The sequence below is a fragment of the Chelonoidis abingdonii genome, chromosome 5 (assembly GCF_003597395.2).
Source record: "Chelonoidis abingdonii isolate Lonesome George chromosome 5, CheloAbing_2.0, whole genome shotgun sequence".
NCBI classification, from domain to species: Eukaryota; Metazoa; Chordata; order Testudines; family Testudinidae; genus Chelonoidis; species Chelonoidis abingdonii.
The window spans coordinates 104,529,240-104,551,353 of record NC_133773.1 but is presented as its reverse complement, the minus strand read 5'-3'; positions in this window follow the sequence as shown (position 1 = coordinate 104,551,353).

Here is a 22,114-nt window from a genome sequence, read left to right as displayed (position 1 = left end):
AACCATCCATTAGCCCTTGTATTGGACCCTCTGGGAGGAAAAAAAACAACTCCATTACGATCTTCTGATTTCTCTGAAAGAGGAAAGGATGGAGCTCAAAGGCAACCTTTTGCAGCCAGGTTCCACAACTATGAACTCCACCATATAAATCAACAAATTATGTCTGAAGTCAACAGGTCTAAATGCTCTTGAGTTTTACTTAGTATCAGGGGAAAAAAAAAAGTTCTAAATAAACCAGCTCAGACATCAGGCCAAAACCAGATCTAAAAGTGGAGCCAAAGAAAATTCTAGTTTGGAGCAAAGGAAGAATTTGTAGACACAATATGTAGATTCCATAGCTTTGTGAGAAAGATGACCAAAAAGAAAAACAAACAAACAAACTTTTCTTAATGCTAGACTCAAGACAGGAGGGATCATGGCAGAGCCAGAAACAACAGAGCACATGAGCAGTTTGAACTCTTCATCTGAACCAGTGGATTGTGTTAGGATGATTTAGAGAGAAAAAATAGAGAAGAGTGAGCCATGACCAAGATGGGTTTTGTACTGAAAAAGCTGTACTAGAACATATGAACTGGGAATCATTTTTAAGTACAAAGCAAGGGGAAAATAAATTGGGTCCTGTGGGAGAAAGCCAAGTGGCTAAAGATAAATGCCAAGGGGTGGGAAATCAGTAGTACCTTGGAGGAACTGCCAAAAGGAATAAAGAACAGGTACAGGGGCTTTACCAATGCTATGAAACTTCAGATAAGCTCTCTTTAAAACAAACTTTTCAGCAAGCCAAAAGTGGCAGTTAGTAGAATCACTGAAGAATTTCCAGAGCCCAGACATAGCAGAGCTGCCTGAAGCTCCCACAGATGAAGCTGCCCCAAGCCATGGTATATAACTGAAAGACTAATATGCCAGCGGTGTGTCTAGAGACCTACTGCCCACTTTTCAAGCAAAATAGAAGCAATTTGTCTGGGACATAGGCAATTCATGTGGTGGTGAAATTCATTAGTGTTATTTATTTTAACTCCTTCTGACAGAGATAAGAGAACAGTGAGTTCATTAGGTTAAATTATGTAAAGATTTTTATAATATTGGCATGGGTTACAAATATATACTCAGGGGAGCAGTTTCTTATTGGGATCAACAAGAAATGTGCATCCTAAATGTAAGTTTAAGGTAACTAAACAAAGCATACACTTGCAATTTAAAGAGATGGAGAAAAGGATTTTTTGTTAAAAGGGAAATTTCAGTGTGATGTGAGTTTGTAGTATAAATGTTAAAGGGAAAAAATTTCCGCAAAGAATATGGAACTTTAATTTTGTAAGCTTGCGTTAAAAAGGGAGAGTGACATTTTGTACAGCATAAATTATAAGTCTCTTTCTAAAACCATTAAAATATATTGTTATAGTGTTCAGGTACCTTTATATTGTCAAACTAATTTATAAGTACGGGAAAAAAAGCATTCTAAATGTGTTAGCGGCATTGTTTGAATTGTTTTGTTGAGTTTATGTTGGTGGATGCTTGTCAGTACGGTGAAGTACTGTATAAAGGCATGTTTAGTATTTTAATATGCATGAAATTGAAGGCAACAGAACAAATTGAAAGTGATTTCCTAGTCTCAAGAGAGTAGAGTGTGTACAAAAATAAATCAAAGACAGAGTTAAGACAAAAAGGTACAAGTATAATTTAAACTGCTTCATGATCATCTTAATCCTAGAGTTCATTATTTCTTCTCTTGACGGAATGGATAAGCTGTGTGTTTCATAAGCATCATTCCTAATTCTGAACCTTAGAGTCCAAAATGTGGGTGCTTGCATGAAACCTCCAAGCTTAATTACCAGCTTGGATCTGATAGCGCTGCCACCAGCCAAAAATTTCCAGTGTTTGGCTCACTCTGGTCTCCCCAAAGCCTTCCCTGCGGGGACCCCAAGACTCAGATGCCCTGAGTCTTACCACAAAGGGAAATAACCCCCCTCCCCTTGTCTTCTCTTTACTTCCTCCCCAGGCTTCCCCTCCGTGGGTTATCCTGGAAGATTACTGTACTTAAACTCCTTGAATTACAAAACAGAGAGGGCAATTTACCTTCCCCCCTCCTTCTTTTTCCCCCTCCCAGTCTTTCCCTGAGAGAGACCGTAATCCTGGCACAGGGATTTCTATCCCCTAGAGCCTCACTTAGAAAAGAAAATCCAACAGGTTTTAAACAGAAAAGCTTTATATAAAAAGAAAGAAAAGACATAAAAATGGTCTCTGTATCAAGATAACAATATACAGGATCAATTGCTTAAAAGAAAAATATGAATAAACAGCCTTAAAAGAAATACAATTTAAACATCCCAGCAACTACACACATGTAAATACAAAAAACAATAAAAACCTATTGTTTTCTCTACCTTTGTACTCACAACTTGGAAACTGAAGATTAGCAGCTTGAAGATAGAAAGATCCCTCTCATAGCCGAGAGACAGACCAAAGGCACAGACCCAAACATTCCCTCCCTGAGCTTTTAAAAATCCGGTTTCCTGATTGGTCCTCTGGTCAGGTATTTGGTTCCCTTTGTTAACCTTTTACAGGTGAAGGGAACATTAACCCTTAGCTATCTGTTTATGACAGTGTGTTTCCAAACTGAGGGACAAAAGTTGATCCTTAAACTGCTATGATCATGGGAGAAGTAGACAAAACAATTACTCTGGAAAATAATTGGGGTACAGGAGACTGGATTGTCAATGGAACATGAAGTCTAATATGTCACCAGTTCGAATCCACACAGAGCAATACCTATCAGAAGTTACTATCACACTGGCCACAGAACCACTATCACAAATGACACTATTGCTATTAAAAGAATGTATAATCTTTGATCCACGTGTTCTATTAAAACTTTTCTCTGTGCTCATTGTACTTCATGGAACAGTGCTCTCTGATGCCGCCAGCTACAGGACTGAGTGTCATCTCTTAGCCAAACTGAAGAGTTCTCCAAATATTTCAATGTTTTTAATAATCCTACAGCTTAGTAATGTGTTAGTGGTGTGCTCCTATATGTTTTAAAAAAGGTTTCCACAAGCCCAAAGTAACCAGGTGAACATTCTCAGAGAAAAAAAGAGTGAAGGAATGAAATAGGCTACTTTCTTGATTGCTCCTTTAAACAAAAAGGCACTTGTTCCTGGTATGAACAAGAAATGAGGCAATGCCACTTGTGAACTTAATGGAAATTTTTCTTCTGAAAAATGTACTGAGAATATTGACAGCATAATATATTCTTTAACTTGATTAGTCTGAAATAAGGAGAGACTTTGTAATAAGGTCTGACTCATTTTAAAAAAATTGGATAAAAATTGCAAAGTGTACTGTCCAATAACAACTGTGTTGGACGGTATATGTATACAGCATTGTCATGCAAATGTAAATATTAGTACCATAGAAATGAGATGGTACAATAATTTAAACCATCCCATATACACACAAAATAAGACTATCTATAAAACAAAAGAGAATGCTACATAACTGCAGTTGTCTTCTGGTAGAGAGAGAAGAGTCAATAGGTTCTCAGGACGAGAATATAGACCTTGATCATAGAATCATTTTTGTCTTTGTTTAGTTTTACCCATGTGAGTTGTCCCAATTTTACCATGAGTAGTTTCACTGAAGTCAGTGTGTCTGCTTATGAATAAAGTTACTCCTCTATGTAAATGGTTGCATGATCAGGACAATGAATAGGGATTTTCTATTACTTTGCTGATGCCTGTGTGGGCCTCTAATAAACAAGCCTCCCAAAAACAGTCTGTTCCTGGATCAGAATTATTAAGGTGCCCTGTCTACAAGTGATACTCAAAAGTACCTTTAGTCTGATTTGAGAATTTTATCACAAAATGGCTGGTCATTTGCTCAGAAGACTGACAAAATTAAAAAAAATAAACCCTCCCCTCCCCCTCCACACACACACACACACACACACACACACACACACACACTTTCAGCTGCAAATAAAGACCTTGATTACAACATAAGTATTAGGGTTTCAATTAGGGCTCTTGATTAATCACAGATCTCTCATGCAATTAACTCCAAAAAACAAAATCACACTTCTAAATTGAATACCAAATGAAAATTAAATATTTTTGGATCTCCTTCTACATTTTCAAATACATTGTATTGCATTGAAATAGAAATCAAAGTGAATGTATTATTTCTTATTACAAATATTTGCACTGTAAAAATAAGCAAAATAAATCGTACTTTTCAATTCACCTCATACAGCTACTGAAATACAATCTCTATTGTGAAAGTGCAACTTGCAAATGTAGATTTTTTGTGTTACATAACTGCACTCAAAACCAAAACAAATGTAAAACTTTAGCGTCTACAAGTCCACTCAGTCCTACTTCTTGTTCAGCCAATTGTTCACTTAACAAACTTGTTAACCTTTATGAGACATAATGCTGCCCACTTCTTATTTACAATATCACCTGAAAGTGAGAACAGGTATTTGCATGGTACTTTTGTAGCCAGCATTTCAAAGTTATTTAAGTGCCAGATATACTAAACATTAGTAAGCCCCTTCACACTTTGGCCAACATTCCAGCAGACTTGCTTCCATGCTGATAGTGCTCATTAAAAAAAATGTTAATTAAATTTGTGACTGAATTCTTTGGGGAGAATTGTGTGTCTCCTGCTCTGTTTTATTGGCATTCTGCCACATATATCAGTCTTGGATGATGACCCAGCACGCATTGTTCATTTTAAGAACACTTTTGCTGCAAATCTGACAAAACACAAAACAGGCACAAAAGTGAGATTTCCAAAGATAGCTACAGCACTTGACCCAAGCTTTAAGAATCTCAAGTGCCTTCCAAAATCTGAGAGAAAGCATGCTCCACACCTCATTTCAGAACTCTTAAAAGAGCAACACTCTGATGCAGAAACTACAGAACTGAACCACCAAAAAGAAAATACACCTTCTGCTGGTGGCATCTAACATAGATGATGGAAATGAATGTGTCAGTCCTCACTTATTTGGATCTTTATCGAGCACAACCCATCATCAGCACGGACACGTCCTCTGGAATGGTGGTTGAAGTACGGAGACATATGAATCTTTAGCGCATCTGGCACATAAATATCTTTCAATGTCAGCTACAACAGTGCCATGTAAACACCTGTTCTCACTTTCAGGTGACATTGTAAATAAGAAGTGGGCAGCATTATGTCCTGTAAAATGTAAACAATTTTGTTGATCTGAACAATTGGCTGAAAAAGAAGTAGGACTGAATGTATTAGTTGGCTCTAAAGTTTTAGATTGTTTTGTTTTTTGAGTGCAGTTATTTTTTGTACATAATTCTACATTTATAAGTTCAACTTTCATGATAAAGAGATTTAATACAAATAATGTAGTGCAGTGAATTGAAAAATACTAGTAGTTTTGTTTTTACTTTACAAATATTTGTAATAAAAATATTAAGTGAGCACTGTATACTTTATTGTGGCAATTGAAATCAATATATTTTAAAATTTAGAAAATGTCCCAAATATTTAAATAAATGGTATACAATTAATCACAATTTTTTTAAAAGCGCATGATTAATTTTTTAAGTCACTTGACAGCCCTAGTTTCTATCTTTTACCAAAATTTATACATCAACATTGCCACCTGTGTTTGTGGCAATCTCCAATGGGAAAAGGTGACAGTAGTGATCTTTGGCAAGCTTCATGAAGAGTGGTTTGTAGAGGTCAGGACAAGGTGCATGCACTGGTAAAAATGTTCATATGTCAGGTGATTGCTGGTTTGTTTTTTTTTATGATGTTCATGGTAGAAAACCCAAATTCAAAGATTCACATTGATATGAACATTGTCAAAAGATAGATGACTAGATTCTGGCTGTTCTTAAACTGATCAACATATTTAGTTCACAAATCACAAAGTATGAATTTTGACTTCAAAATGCCTGAACTCTGGCACCTTTCCTTTCAATTAGAAATTGTAAGGCACCTTCATCAATTGAATCAAGAATGTTCTTAGCTTCAGAAGGGCAGGTCCATAAGCAGAGACAACAAAATGGATCACAAACAAATAAAAGCAAATTCTTTGGAATTTTAGAATTCCAAAAATCACATTTTAAAATGTTGTATTGATTGTTTAGGACTTCTTGCATCATCTTCATCAATGTTCGTCTGTAACACCACCACAATGTGGGAAAGAGTTAACAAGAAAGATGAAATTTTACAGATAGTACAAGATTCCTGTGAAAGGCACATGCTTTTTCCAAACAAATAGCCAACGTTGCTTGCATTGCCTTTGAGTTGCAAGCTGAGGGAATTCAAGTAACCAGTCACGTGGTACAGAAAAGCTGCATGACAGAGAGCATCATTCATTAAATTCCAGTAACTCAAGTCTTATTCATCTTTTGGCTTGAAAGAAATTCTATTATTTCTTTTTGAAGCACACAAAACCTCTCTAACATGTACCCCCCTACTTAACCAGTGAACATCGCTGTGCTGCAATAGGTCACTGCATTGGGCTGAAATGTCTTATAAAAGAGTATTAAAAAGATGATGTTGCAAGCTAGAAGTTGCGTGTATGTAGTTCATAAATTTCATCACAATATCCATTGTTTCTCTCAATTCTCCAGACAACTTATTTGTCAGAATAGTCTGGTGAATGATGCAGTGAGGCCTATTTAGTGAAGGATGCATTGCTGCCTAATGTGAAGCAAAGCCCTTCTCTTTCCCTGTTATGGAGGGACCTCCATCTATAAAAAGCAAGTTAACTTTCTGCAGCTCTAAGCTACTTTTTCTCAAAAAAAAAAAAAAAAAAAAGCCTTTTATCTTTTCAAAAATGATCTAATCTGTGGTATAGGTTTTATAATGATATTAAGGACAAACAAATTCTTCCTTGAAGATTTCACTGTCATGACATCTAACAAACAATGATAGTTGGGCAGCATCACAGTGGACAAATCAAGCAATTTAAGTAAGATATATATTTGGCATTTTTAAAATTGGAAAGCAGTATCAACAAATAATCCTCATAAATTATGTCCAATCATTGTACTGCCATGCAATCAGACAGATGAATTTGCTTTACAGTTCACAAGGTCATCTTTGTTTTTACCTCCAGCAAAAAGGTCCTAAAACACTCTCACAAGCTCAGCATCCAGGAAAGGCTCTCTTTTTTTTGCTAGTACCAACATTATCCAAAATGAAGCCGCTGTTACTTTTCCCGATGTTGTGAGAATTACAGTTGTATAGTGATACGAAGACTTCAGATTTTCAATTTTTCCACGTCTTGCAACTCTGCTAGGAGCATAGGGCACGTTGAAGTTACTGTGCTTAGGTTCAAAGGGGTGCCTCACACTGATGACCTTACAGAGGGATAATGTTTGGCATTTTAAACAAAGATTTTGCATTTAAGAGATGTGGCGTAAAAAAAAAAAATCTGATATCCAACTTGGGTTAAAACCTCCGTTCTCATTATTGACTTTGCAACATTGTTCATTTTTGGCTCCATTTCCATTACTAAGGAAAAAATGGCCACTGCTCCAACTCAGTTGTTTCTACTGCTGTTTGAGAACTTAAGATCTAGTATGCAATGCTTAATTTGGGCCAGTGTTTGCTACAGCTGAGCCCCAGCATCTCTAGGCTTGGCAGGTCATAGCCCTGACACCTCAGGGCTCCCAGCCAGCATCTGCCATTCTCTGGATGTCCTGCTATGAAGGTATCACTGCCACCCTTACTTCCTCACTGCTACTGGTGGTGGCACTACCTTCACAGCTGGGCACCCTGCCAGCAGCAGCCCATTTCTGGCCACGTAGCCAGTGCTTAATTTGTGTCAAATTAATTTGTATTGTGTTAATTACTGCCAGTAAGTTTCCTAGAAAGAAATTCATAGGCAAATAGGCAGCACATTATTGTTCGTGAATTTAAACAAGTATTTCTTTGTTTTAAGGTGAGCTGGTGGGCCACATAGGGCCTGTGGGCTACTGATTGAGTATCACTGTTGTATACTGTGGGAAGTCTCAGGGTCCTGTTTACCATGAACATTTTTCTTGGCCTTAAAGTGTGAATCTAAAGTATAACACAGGAATGGTGTCTCTAATTTATTGCTTCCCAGTATTAATCATCATCATCATCCTCCTCCTAGAAAATATCAGGGCTGCCAGTCACTTATAAATGGACTGAAACATAGCACTATGGTAGTCTGTTTTTTCTGACTAACTAGAAAAAGAATTTCTTTTTAAGAATTGGTTGGAGAAAGAAAAAGAAAAACTTCAGCTATTCCATTATTTTGATTGTATGTTTTATTCTTCCCCCACTGTTCATAAAGCAATTGCCTTCTTAGGTCCAAGTTTTCAATGAGCTTTGTGCAGCACACCACTGAAGTTACTAGGGCTTTGTGCAGGCAAAGGTCCACTCATGCAATGCTCATTGCAGAACTGGGAGCTTAGATGGTAAGTGTAGCCGGATGTGGCCTCATTCATGGTTTGGCCTCTGGCAGGCAGAAGTAACTCCTGCTCCACGGGGACGCGGGACAGCCCATGGCCTCACCTCATACCTTTTCAAGCAGTCTTAAAGTGCAGTTTGCACAGTTTCCTGTCTGAACCACAAATACTGGCGAAAGTCCTCGCTGATGTTAGGGCTTGCTTAAAGCTATATTACAAATTGTATTCATGCTTATTGATTATGTAATCCATATATAATGAATGAGATAATTGGTTTCTTACACTCATACTAAGAACATAACAGCCATACCCGGTCAGACCAAAGGTCCATCTAGCCCAGTATCCGTCTGCTGACAGTGGCCAATGCCAGGTGCCCCAGAGGGAGTGAAGCTAGCAGGCAATGATCAAGTGATCTCTCTCCTGCCATCCATCTCCATCCTCTGATGAACAGAGGCTAGGGACACCATTTTTTACCCTTCCTGGCGTGTGCCAAACTGCAGAAAAAGTTGATCCTTAAACTGCTATGTCAGGGAGAAGTAGACAAAAACAATTACTCTGGAAAATAATTTGGGGTAAGGAGACTGGATTGTCAATGGGAACATGAAGTCTAATATGTCACCATGTTCGATCCACACAGAGCAATACCTATCAGAAGTTATATCACACTGGCCACAGAACCACTATCACAAATGACACTATTGCTATTAAAAGAATGTAAATCTTTGACCACGTGTTCTATTAAAAACTTTTCTCTGTGCTCATTGTACTTCATGAACAGTGCTCTCTGATGCCCGCCAGCTACAGATGAGTGTCATCTCTTAGCCAAACTGAAGAGTTTCTCCAAAATATTTCATGTTTTTAATAATCCTACAGCTTAGTAATGTGTTAGTGTGTGGCTCCTATATGTTTTTAAAAAAGGTTTTCACAAGCCAAAGTAACCAGGTGAAACATTTTCAGAGAAAAAAAAGTGGAAGGAATGAAAAGGCTTACTTCTTGATTGCTCTTTAAAACAAAAAGGCACTTGTTCCTGGGTCATGAACAAGAAATGAGGCAATGCCACTTGTGACTTATGGAAATTTTTCTACTAAAATGCTCTGAGATATTCGACAGCATAATATATTCTTTAAACTTGATTAGTCGAATAAGGAGAGACTTTTGTAATAAGGTCTGACTCATTTTTAAAAAATTGGATAAAAATGCAAAGTTACTGTCCAATAACAAACTGTGTTGGACGGTACTATGTATTACCAGCATTGTCATGCAAATGTAATATTAGTACCATACGAAATGAGATGGTACAATAATTTAAACCATCCCATATACACACAAAAATAAGACTATTCTATAAAAAAAAGAGAATGCTACATAATGCAGTTGTCTTCTGGTAGAGAGAGAAGAGTCAATTAGTTCTCAGACGAGAATAATAGACTGATCATAGAATCATTTTGTCTTTGTTTAGTTTACCCATGTGAGTTTGTACCCAAATTTTTACCATTGAGTAGTTTCATGAAGTCAGTGTGTCTGCTTAATGAATAAAGTTTACTCCTTATGTAAATGGTTGCATGATCAGGACACTGAATAGGGATTTCTATTTACTTTTGCTGATGGCCTGTGTGGGCCTCTAATAAACAAGCTCCCAAAAACAGTCTGTTCCTGGAATCAGATTAATTAGGTGCCCTGTCTACAATGATACTCAAAAGTACCTTTAGGTCTGATTTGAGAATTTTATCACAAAATGGCTTGGTCATTTGCTCAGAAGACTGACAAATTAAAAAAAATAAACCCTCCCCTCCCCCTCCACACACACACACACACACACACACAACACACAGCCACACTTTCAGCTGCCAAATAAAGACCTTGATTACAACATTAAGTATTAGGGTTTCAATTAGGGCTCTTGATTAATCACAAGATTCTCATGCAATTAACTCCAAAAAAACAAAATCACACTCTAAATTGAACATACAATGAAAATTAATTATTTTGGATCTCCTTCTACATTTTCAAATACATTTATTGCATTGGAAATAGAAATCAAGTGAATGTATTATTTCTTATTACAAATATTTGCACTGTAAAAATAGCAAAATAATCGTACTTTTCAATTCACGCTCATACAGTAAACTGAAATTACAATCTCTATGTGAAGTGCAACTTGCAAATGTAGATTTTTTGTGTTACATACTGCACTTCAAAACCAAAACAAATGTAAAACTTTAGCGTCTTACAAGTCCACTCAGTCCTACTTCCTTGTTCAGACAATTTTCACTTAACAAACTGTGTAACCTTTATGAGACATAATGCTGCCCCACTTCATTTTTACAATTATCACTGAAAGTGAGAACAGGTATTTGCATTGGTACTTTTTACCGCATTTTCAAAGTTATTTAAGTGCCAAGATATACTAAAACATTGTAAGCCCCTTCACACTTTGGCAAATTCCAGCAGACTTGCTCCATGCTGATAGTGCTTCATTAAAAAAAATTGTTAATTAATTTTGTGACTAATTCTTTGGGAGAATTGTGTGGTCCTCTGCTTCTGTTATTGGCATTCTGCCACATATATTCAGTCTTGGATGATGACCAGCACGCAATTGTTCATTTTAAGAACACTTTTGCCTGCAATCTGACAAAACACAAAACAGGGCACAAAAGTAGATTTCCAAAGATAGCTAAGCACTGACCCAGCTTTAAGAATCTCAAGTGCCTCAAATCTGAGAGAAGCATGCTCCACACCTTCATTTCAGAACTCTTAAAAGAGCAACACTCGATGCAGAAGAAACTACAGAACTTGAACCACCAAAGAAAATACACCTTCTGCTGGTGGCATTCTAACATAGATGATGGAAATGAATGTGTCAGTCCTCACTTTTTGGAATCTTTATCGAGCACAAACCCATCATCAGCACGGACACGTCCTCTGGAATGGTGCGTTTGAAGTACTGGAGACATATGAATCTTTAGCGCATCTGCCACATAAATATCTTTTCAAAATGTCAGCTACAACAGTGCCATGTAAACACCTGTTCTCACGTTTCAGGTGACTTGTAAATAAGAAGTGGGCAGCATATGCCTGTAAAATGTAAACATTTGTTTGATCTGAAACAATTGGCTGAAAAAGAAGTAGGACTGAATGTATTAGTTGCGCTCTAAAGTTTTAGATGTTTGTTTTTTGAGTGCAGTTATTTTTGACTATAATTCTACATTTATAAGTTCAACTTCATGATAAAGAATTTAATACAATAATGTAGGTGCAGTGAATTGAAAATACTAGTAGTTGTTTTACTTTAACAAAATATTGTATAAAAATATTAAGTGAGCACTGTAACTTTATTGTGGCAATTGAAATCAATATATTTTAAAATTATGAAAATGTTCCCAAATATTTAAAAATGGTATTACCAATTAATCACAATTTTTATTTAAAAAGCGCATGATTTTTTTTAGTCACTTGACAGCCCAGTTTCTACTTTTTACCAAAAATTTATACATCAACATTGCCACCTGTGTTTGGCAATCTCCCAATGGGAAAAGGTGACAGTTAGTGATCTTTGGCAAGCTTCATGAAGAGTGGTTCTGTAGAGGTCAGGGACAAGGTGCAGCACTGGTATAAAAATGTTCATATGTCAGGTGATTGCTGGTTTGTTTTTTTTTATGATGTTCATTGGTAGAAACCCAAATTCAAAGATTCACATTTGATATGAACATTGTCAAAAGATAGATGACTAATTCTGGCTGTTCTTAAACTGATCAACATATTAGTTTCACCAAATCACAAAAGTATGAATTGTTGACTTCAAAATGCCTGAACTCTGGACCTTTCCTTTCAATTAGAATGTAAGGCACCTTCATCAATTGAATCAAAGAATGTTCTTAGCTTCAGAAGGGCAGGCCATAAGCAGAGACACAAAGGATGCACAAACAAATAAAACAAATTCTTTTGCGCAATTTAGGAATTTCCAAAATTCACATTTTTAAAATGTTTATTGATTGTTTAGGACGCTTGCATCATCTTCATTCAATGTTTATGTCTGTAACACCACCACATGTGGGAAAGATTAACAAGAAAGATGAAATTTAAGATTAGTACAAGATTCCTGTTGAAGCACAATGGCTTTTTCCAAACAAATAGCCAACGTTGCTTGCATTGCACTTTTGGAGTTTGCAAGCTGAGGGAATTCAAGTAACAGTCACGTGGCTTACAGAAAAGCTTCATGACAGAGAGCATCATTCATTAAATTCCGTAACTCAAGTTCTTATTCATCTTTTTCTTTGAAAGAATTCTAAAAATCCAGTTTCCTGATTGGTCCTCTGGTCAGGTGTTTGGTTCCCTTTGTTAACCCTTTACAGGTAAAAGAAACATTAACCCTTAGCTATCTATTTATGACATACCTACATGTACCATGACCACCGGCTCCTCCCCAGCACTACACATAAGACTGTCTAGATGCCTCAAGAGATCCGCAACCTTGCACCAGGCAGGGAAATCACCATACGGTTCTCCTGGTCATCACAAACCCAGCTAGCTACATTTCTAATGATCAAGTCTCCCATTACTAACACCTGCCTTTTCCTAGCAACTGGAGTTCCCTCCCCCGGAGAGGTAACCTCAGTGTGAGAGGCAACCTCAGCACCATCTGGAAGGAGAGTCCCAACTATGGGAAGGTTTCCCTCTGCTCCCATTGACTGCTCTGCTTCCCTGGGCTTTTCTTCCTCCTCAACAGCACAGAGGCTGTCTGAGCAGAGGTGGGACAATTCTACAGTGTCCAGGAAAGCCTCATCTACATACCTCTCTGCCTCCCTTAGCTCCTCCAGTTCCGCCACCCTGGCCTCCAAAGTCCGTACGTGGTCTCTGAGGGACAGGAGCTCCTTGCACCAACTGCACACATGCACCACCTAGCCACAAGACAGGTAATCATACATGCTACACTCAGTGCAATAAACTGGATAGCCCCCACTCTGCTGCTGGGCATCTACCTGCACTGTCTCCTAATTAATGAAAGGGTAGGTTTAGAGAAAGGGGTTTTGGAATATAGGTTTTCAGGGGACTACAGGGAAACAGGTAGGACTGACAAGGGACCCCTGCTCCCTTTCCACTCTCCTTCTGAACTCCCTTCTCGCAAGCTCCCTGGTTGCCTGTGAGCAGCTTTATAAAGCCCTGGCCTGAATGAATGCCCGCCCACTGATTAAGGCTCAGCCAATTACCAGAGGCTTTGAGTTTTCAAGCCTTCCTTTGAAGCTCACAGCTTCCAACTGCCAGCCACAGCACACGGTCCTTCAAACAAGCAACCAAACAACGAACAAACAGACAAAAGCTCAGCACACAGCAAGTAAATCCCCCCTCTCCCCCCCACACAGACAAACATACACACAGTCACTTACCCCACAGATGCTGTATTTGCTCCTCCTTCACCTGGAGAACTCCCTTGCAAGACTCCCTGTTAGCAGCAAGGCTTGAACCGAAATATTACCATGTAAGGATAATCAAGGTATATATGGGGCTATATATAAACCTACGGCAGTAGCAGCCAGAGAGAGGAATAAAACCAAACAACAAAAACACTCAGGACTGGACCAAAAGCAGTAGAGCCTTCCTGCAGATCCGAAGGGACACCGGGGTCTCTCATTGCCTACTGTTTTGATCTCTGGGAAGCTGGAACCTGGCCAGTCTCAGTAACCTAAGATCAAAAGCAACATAGAATATCAGGGTTGGAAGGGACCTCAAGAGGTCATCTAGTCCAACCCACTACTCAAAGCAGGGCTAATCCCCAACTAAATCAAACAGCCGCATCTGCAGCCTGTCAACAATATGAATGGAGTGTGTGTATGAGTATAACTGTGCAAATAAGGGAAACAAGCAATAAATCAACCTTCAGTTCTACTTTTGTGGTTATTTCTTGGACTGATTCCAGGGAACAGGCAACAGTAAACTCCATGAGGAAGGGACAGTGCCTTTATGTGTCCATGGACAGCACACCCTGGACATTTTAGGCATCACTACAACACTTAATTGAAACAATTTGAACAATATTAGTGTGACAATAGCTAATTCAAGAAGACAGACAAATGAAAATTAAGTTTAATAAAAAAAACACTTAACAGGACTCTCTCTCCCTGAAAAGAATCTAAGATGAGAAGTTATGCATATATCTGAACATGGGGGGTGCCATGTGTAACTTAACTGTCCAACTGCTTTAGCAGCAGGAATGATGGCAGGCCTCTTACTGTGAGAATTATCACATCTAAGGGAGCAGAAGTTCATCATCTGATAAATGGAGAGTGTCCCTCAAAGACATTTCATCCTTTGTTACTAGAATCTTTTGTTTTCAGAAGAATCTGTTATGAATTAAGGACCACTGATGTTCATATAATTAGGATTTGTGATGTTAAAGAATTCTCTCTCATTAGAGAAGTTTAATGGTATTGGGTAGCTGCAAGCTGTGAAATATAGAAATGTGACTAAGACAACTGCTGAACTGCTACTAAAATATGCAAACTGTCCTAGAATATTTTCAGGAGAAAGTGCTTCTTTTGCCTAGGAAACAAGAAATAGAAATGACAAGTCCTGCTGAAATCAGAACTGTTGTGCTCTGGAACAATGACATTTTAAACAATAGCAAAGTTGAATCATACAGTAATACAACAAACCATGTATGTGAGTGGAGTGGGTCATCCCAGAATAACCAATAGCCCGGTGGTTAAAGCCTGCACCTGGCATGTGGTAAATCCAGCTTCAAGTCCCTGGGTCCAAATCAGAGTCAGAATAGGAGGAGTCAGGAAGTGGGGCAGGAACTGGGATGTGCAGAGACTAGGACTGGGACAAAATAGTCCAGAAGGGGAGATTAAGACTTGCTGGGCAAGTTGACTGATGAGAAACCTGGCTAGGTAAGGAGAATAGAGCTGTGGCGGAGAAGAGACAAGGTAAGGACAGATTGGAGGGAATGAGACAGAGGAGGTTCTCAAGAGACAAGCCACCCTATTTCAGTGATTAAAAAGGTATTTGCTTTACATTAACAGTAACTGTCAGGGTTCCTTCCCCACTCTGAAGTTCAGGGTACAGATGTGGGGACCCACATGAAGGACCCTCAAGCTTATTTACCAGCTTAGGTTAACAGTAAGCTGCCACCACCAAGCGTGTTCCAAATTTTTTTGGGGGGGGGGGCAGCCACTTGGAACTTTGCCTTCCCCCAAATATTTCCCAAGTCCCTAACACCCCCTCACCCTTTCCTGTGGGGATTTTAGACTAATTTCTCCCCCCCACTCCCCAAGTCCTTACACCCCTTTACCTGGGTAGGCTTAGAGTATACCCTCACCAATTAGTCCTGGTGAACACAGATCCAAAATGCTTGGATCTTAAAACAATGAAAAAAAGATCAATCAGGTTCTTAAAAGAAAATGCAACAACATTGTGGCAGAAGCTTTTTTCTGTGTAAAAAATTAAAAGTGTGGCTCATTAATTATGAACATGTGCAGTAGCACAGAACTTCCCTAGCAGTGATTCCTGTGAGCCAAGCTTACCAGTACACCAGGATGGAATGGGCCAGGATTTGCTGAATGAGTATGAAAAGAGAATGGAACATATTACTTATGTCATGAACCAGATTTGCTGTTCTGACTATTGTATTCCCTACACTGGCAAATTGCTCACAGATAAATTTTTTGACAGTGTAATTACTATAGGATGGTGTTCCTTATAGACTGCAGATTTATTTTGCTAAGTTGCATATTTTGCTCAGTTTTCTCTCTTCAGGGCATAGTTTCTTATGCAATGAAGATTCCAGTTTAAAAAAAAAACCCCACACACACACCACATCTTTGTATGATCTCTGCTCAGAGCATTCTAATCCTTCCCATTCATTTTGTTTCACTTTCAAAGATCATACAATTATGTATAATATTCCATTTGTTGTATTATATTATAGCTAAATCTGCTGCTTACAATTGATTTTATTCATAGCTCTTACATGCAACAGTAACCCTACTTCAAAGATATAAATTTTTAATGGAAATTCAAAAAACCACAGCTCCCACGTTTAAATATATTTCAGGATACATTTGCTTATCTTTTAATATTTAAAGATGAAGCAAGAGGTATAATTCAGTACAGCCTGTATTATATGCCGCATAGTACTTTCCATGCCTTACCCACTGCAAAGTATCATTGAAAAAAGTAATGTAAAAAGTAAATAAAAAGTACGAAAAGTCAATAGAAGATATTGATAAGCCCAAAAACTTCAAAGTAATGAGCAAGCCACCAGGGAAGCAATGTGCTTTGTAAAAAATTCCTATGAATGAAGTAACAGGAAAAGTGTTTCTATAACAAAATGCAAAAAAAAAAAAACCCCAAATATTTATGTAGGGGTTGGTGTTCACCCCTAAGGCACACTAATATGAAAGCCATTTAAACATTCACAACTGGTAGTTTTAAACTCAGTGGTTAAGAAAAGCAAAATGCTTTCCTTTAAATATCATTCATTACAAACATGAATAGTATGTTCACAGAACCAGATCCTGGGATTGCTTCCCCTGAGGTGAAAAGCCCTTCTGGAGCTGGAGCATACTGTGCTGTGGAGCACGCATATCCTTGTACCCTGAAAGGGTTCCCACTAGGGATGGCCAGAAAACAACTTTTTCATCTTGCAAAAAAAGGTGTTGAGGCTTCCAAATTTGTTTTTGTTATGATGCAAAAACACAAAACCAGGAGCTTTTTTTTAAATAAAGAGATGCACACAACAGAATAGCCAACTGTCCACTGTTAGGGCACTCCCTAGGGATATAGGGGAGACAGTTTCAAGGCTCTGATTCAGAGCCTAGATTTTCATCCCAGCTGATTCTGAATGAAGCAAAGGAACTTGAACCAGGATCTCCCATATCCTGGGGAGAGCTCTCATCACCAGGCTAACCAACCCATAATAAACAATAGTTTCTTCCACCCCAGCCCTCTTGTTTTAACCAGAAAAATCCACCCTCATCCTGAAAAAACTTTTCCAACAAAAGTTGTGTTGAAATTAATACATTGACACACAAAAAGGTTTGTTTTAGATGGAAACATGAGTTTTATTTTGTTGTTTGGACAAAATGTGTTTTCATCTCTCTTGTGGAATACCACTGACATACCCAGGACCCTGCCCGCAGTTCTCCATTCCCGGCCTGCAGCACTTCCCTCAGCTCCCATTGGTCAGGAACGGCAAACCATGGCTACTAGGAGCTGTGAGCAGCCGTACCTGTGGATGGTCAGGTAAACAGTGTCTCGCGGCGTCTCCAAAATGGGAAAGAGAGAAAACTTCATGTGTTTGGGGCCTAGGTCACTTTAGTGAGCTGTGCTTGCTCCTCTTTTCTGGTTTCCACAGATTTTGCTAATGCACTAGTGCTTTAGAAATTCCTGAGGTCTGGCAGATGAGACAAAAGTCAGTCATGCAGAAGGGGTGCTCGGACAGCAGACCCTATTTTCATATTTTACCCTTCCTCTCCTCAGAGAAGCTTCATAGACTGCATGGTTTTGCAGAGCAGCCACAAACCCCTTCTGAACCCTTAGTGCATTAGGCCTGAACACTGAGAATCAGTTGGGCTACCGAGGACCCAGCTTAAATGTAAGAAAGCCTTACGTGCATCTAACTTCTGGCTTTCCAAGTACTTATCCCATTTGTGCTCATTCTATGCAGAATGTATCCATAAGTCTTTCCTACATTCACAAATACAACCTACTCAGTTTGAAAAGTCAACCCTCTTATCAGAAAACTAAACGTTTCATTTTGCTTCAGCTTTCTTTAACATTTGCTTGAGAATTCATTACACCTTAATGCATTACACAGTCCATAAGTGATAAATAGTAACAAAACAGTCTTATGGTCACTGTTTTTATTGTATTTAAAATCTACTTATATCACCATGATATTTAACTGTTCTTTTGGGGGGAAGAGGGGCTGAGGAGAATGCTGTAACCTTTAATATATAAAGAAAAAAGACAAACCACACTTGGCATGAAAGGCTGTTGAAAAGTAATTAGTTGTAAAATGATGTAGACTGTAAGGCCCTTATCTGAAGCCCACTGAAGTTAGTGGAAAAGCTCCCATTGACTTCAGTGAGGTTTGGATCAATATCTTAGGGAATATCATGGGAGAAATTGTAAGACAGCTAAAGGCTTAAAAATAAGAACAGCCATACTGGATCAGACTAAAGGTCCATCCAGCTCAGTATCCCGTCTACTGGCAATGAACAATGCCAAGCGTCCCAGAGGGAGTGAAGCTAACAGGTAATGATTAAGTGATCTCTCTCCTGCCATTCGTCTCCACCTTCTGACAAACAGAGGCTAGGGACACCATTTCTTACCCATCCTGGTTCATAGCCATTAATGGACTTAACCTCCATGAATTTATCTAGTTCTCTTTTAAACATTGTTAAAATCCTAGCCTTCACAACCTCCTCAGGCAAGGAGTTCCACACGTTGACTGTGCACTGTCTGAAGAAGAAATTCCTTGTTCGTTTTCTACCTGCTGCCTGTTAATTTCATTTGGTGACCCCTAGTTCTTGTATTATGGGAACAACTAAATAACTTTTTCTTATTCACTTTCTGCACATCACTCATGATTTTATATACTTCTATCATATTCCCCCCTTAGTCTCCTCTTTTCCTAGCTGAAGAGTCCTAGCATCTTTAATCTCTCCTCATATGGGACCCATTCCAAACCCTTAATCATTTTGTTGTCCTTCTCTGAACCTTTTCTAAGGCCAGTATATCTTTTTTGAGATGAGACCACCACAGTATTCAAGATGTGGGCATACCATGGAGTTATATAAGGGGAATAAGATATTCCCCATCTTATTCTCTATCCCTTTAATGATTTCTAAAATCCTGTTTGCTTTTTTGACTGATGCTGCACACTGCGTGGACATCTTCAGAAAACTATCCGTGATGACTCCAAGATCTTTTACCTGATTTGTTGTAGCTAAGTTAGCCCCCATCATATTGGGTGTTTAGTTGGGGTTATTTTTTCCAATGTGCATTACTTTACATTTATCCACATGAAATTTCATTTGCCATTTTCTTCCCCAATCACTTAGTTTTGGGAGATCTTTTTGAAGTTCTTCACGGTCTGCTTCAATCATATCTCGAGCAGTTTAGTATCTGCAAACTTTGCCACACTGTTTACCCCTTTCTCTAGATCATTTATGAATAAATTGAATAGGATTGGTCCTAGGACTGACCCTGAGGAACACCACTAGTTATCCCTCTCAATTCTGAGAATTTACCATTTATCCCTACCCTTTGTTCCCTGTCTTTTAGCCAGTTCTCAATCCATGAAAGGATCCTCCCTCCTATTCCATGACAACTTAATTTACCTAAGAGCCTTTGGTGAGGGACCTTGTCAAAGGCTAACTGGAAATCTAAGTATGTTATATCCACTGGATCCCCTTTGTCCACATGTTTATTGATCCCTTCAGAGAACTCTACTAGATTAGTAAGACATGATTTCCCTTTAGAGAAACCATGTTAACTTTTGCCCAACAATTTATGTTCTTCTATGCGTCTGACAATTTTATTCTTTACTATTGTTTGAACTAATTTGTCCAGAACTGATGTGAGACTTATTGGTCTGTAATTGCCAGGATCACCTCTAGAGCCCTTTTTAAATATTGGCATTACATTAGCTATCTTCAAGTCATTGGGAACAAATGCTGATTTAAAGGACACATTACAAACCATAGTTAATAGTTCCGCAATTTCACATTTCAGTTCTTTCAGAACTCTTGGGTGAATGTCATCTGGTCTCAGTGACTTATCAATTAATTCCAAAACCTCCTTTAGTGACACTTCAATCTGTCAGTTCTTCAGATTTGTCACCTACAAAGGACAGCTCAGGTTTGAGCATCTCCCCTTCTAGGAGGTCACAGGCCCCATTGATCAATTCCTCCCCCTCTCTGTGCTTCCTGCACACCAGGGAACAGCTGGTCTGCAGGAAGTGCTAGGAGGGAAATGGGAGAGGGGACAGGACACACTCAAGGGAGGGAGTGGAATCATGTCCAGGCTGTTGGCCCCTCTGATCAACTCCTCTCCATTCTTCCCAGTGTGCAGGAGGCAAGGGGAGAAGAGAGGATGGAGAGTCCTCAAGGTGGAGGTGGAAAGAGGCATGGAAGAGCGGGAGGGGTGAAGTGGGGGTTGGGGCCTGGGGCTGAGCAGGAGGCTTGGTGGTATGAGGAAAAAAAAAAAAAAAAAAAAAAAACCAAATCAAAATGAGGGCCCTCAGGCTGCTAAAGTTTGAGAACCACTGCCACAGGTAGATGTGGCTGCAGCAATAAATAAAAGATGAAATTTCTTACTACGCTTAAGAAAAGCAAACAAGCAAACTGGGAAAAATATTAGGAGTTCCACTTTTCTGCTTTCTCCACCTGCTTTCCTTTTTAACCCATTTAATGTAAAGGATAGTTATGAGGGATTTTATTTGGTTATGTGGTCCCAATTTATAGTGTTGGCAAATGCTTTGACTATCAGAAAAGCCCAATCAGTGAATAAGGACAATAATATTAGTCAGAGTCAGGCGTTACAATTTAAGAATGGTTTACTCATGTTGATCATTTTTCTGCCAGTCTAATGATGTATTAATATTTCTTAAGCTATAAATGCATACTCTCATCCACGCGTTGCTGAGTTGAGCAAAGAAAGTGAGTTAAAGTCCCAAGGGCTATTGCCAAAATGACCTCTTTCAGTGTAACAAATGAAAACAAACATTTTAATGTCAAGGTATTAATCCATCTGCAATATATTAGAGCAATACTAGTGAAGAAATGCTGTAGAGCAATACATGTTACTAGACTTCCCCAATGCATGTAAAAGATCTTAACTTTATTGCATTCAGCGTCTCAGATCTACTCTCTGAATATTTTGCATATATTCATTCTCTTAATCCTTTTCACTCCAGAAAGCGAATAGATTAAGTCATGGGACATTAGTTTTAGTTTCTTCCTCCCATCTCTACCCCACATACTCCCAACAGCTGCCTCCTGAATATTTTGAGATTTAAAATAATGAATTTGAAAGCACCTTAGAGCTCCACTTTATGTAAATCTCTACTCACTTATTAACAAAAGTACTGAGTTAAACTTTTAAATTCATGATGAGATAAGATAGCTGTGTCGGCATTTGAAGGATGAATACACTCCAATTTGTAGCATGTGCTTTGTAACTATGGCGTTAACACTAGTGCTATCACTACAGTAGCTTGCCCAGCATGTGACTAATAAGCAGATTTATCTTGAAGCCCCAGTCCTCTCAGTGTGCATCTGTTCGTAGACAGATGAACTCACACGTATATATTGTAGCAAATTGTGGTTTAAAATCCCAGCTGAATCCTAAATAAAAAGCAGATAAAAGCCTTTATTTATTTAAATTTTAACTATAGATGAAAGATTTGTTTGCATGATGCAAAAGCAAAAAATTGTGTCACAAATCTGTATTACAGATACTGACTGAGATCATTTGTGTAATATGGCTGAGTACTATAGTAATTAAGCAATCCTAAATAAGAAAAAATATTAGAAAAAGTTTTTCATAAACAAATGTGGCTGAAGCTGTTTGAGAACCCAATAGTTATGACAGGAGTGGTTCATTTTTTGAGCACTTTAAACAAGATCACTGGCAAGATATAGATGTGTTAGCTAAAAAGCTCCCTCCACTTGTCTGTGGACAACTGGTGA